Genomic DNA, 894 nt, shown 5'->3' with positions numbered 1-894 from the left:
TTATATCAACTTGGTTGAGAGAAACCAATTCCGGGGAGCTGCAAATGAAGATGCAGCCAAGCATATGGATATATTTATTGATTATTGCTGCTCTATACCCCCGCAGACCGGTGTGACCCAGGACCAGGTGAAGGAGACAATGTTTATATTCTCACTCCGTGATGCTGCAAGGGAGTGGTATAGAGACCTAGACCGAGCTTCTAATGGGATCACCGACTGGAATTCTTTAGCCTTGTCATTCTACAAGAAATATTTCTCTGCCTCGAAGACAAATGCTATTAGAGCTCAGATCACAAGCTTTAAACAGGGTCCTGATGAGAACTTTCATGAGGCATGGGACCGTTTCAAGAAGCTGGTGCGCACCATTCCGCATCATGGGTTTGAGAAGTGGAGCCTATGCAATCAGTTCTACAATGGGCTCTATGATGATCAGAGGGCTATCCTGGATGCGGCAGCCAGTGGCCGATTCCAGGAGAATATGGGAGAAACTAAGGGGTGGAAGATCATTGATGACTTGGCCACCCATAAAACTGAGTACGGAAATTCCAGGGGAAATCAAAGGAGAGCTGCTGAATCTCCTTCCGTAGCTGCATTAGAGGCTCTCACGGCGAGATTTGATAAGTATGAGTTGGGTGGAGCTTCAAAAGGAGGGATCTACCATGTAAATGCTGTTTCAGACGGTCCTTTCGTCTGCAAAAGATGTGGAGCTGAGGGACATGTTTCAGACAACTGTCCTAATCCCTTTGAGTCCTGCGCTGCCTTTCAACATTATAGGCAGACAAACACTTACTATGAGCCAAATGTCCATCCGAATCTGAGGTGGAGCAGCCAAAATGTCTTAAATCCGACTCAACCTTCACAGCAGCAGCAGCAGCAGCAGAATTATGTGCCCCT

General features: G+C 46.9%; 1 non-coding gene across 1 annotated transcript; it reads right to left on the bottom strand.

Moving 5' to 3' along the window:
* Positions 1 to 274: 274 nt before the first annotated feature.
* LOC141636148 (small nucleolar RNA R71) lies at positions 275 to 381 on the bottom strand. The gene has a single exon (XR_012540780.1). It is a non-coding gene; the product is annotated as a small nucleolar RNA R71 (small nucleolar RNA).
* Positions 382 to 894: the final 513 nt, after the last annotated feature.

Source organism: Silene latifolia, chromosome Y (assembly GCF_048544455.1).
Source record: "Silene latifolia isolate original U9 population chromosome Y, ASM4854445v1, whole genome shotgun sequence".
Classification (NCBI taxonomy): Eukaryota; Viridiplantae; Streptophyta; class Magnoliopsida; order Caryophyllales; family Caryophyllaceae; genus Silene; species Silene latifolia.
Note: the sequence above shows the minus strand (reverse complement) of the source record. Positions and strands in the feature narration are given on the sequence as shown.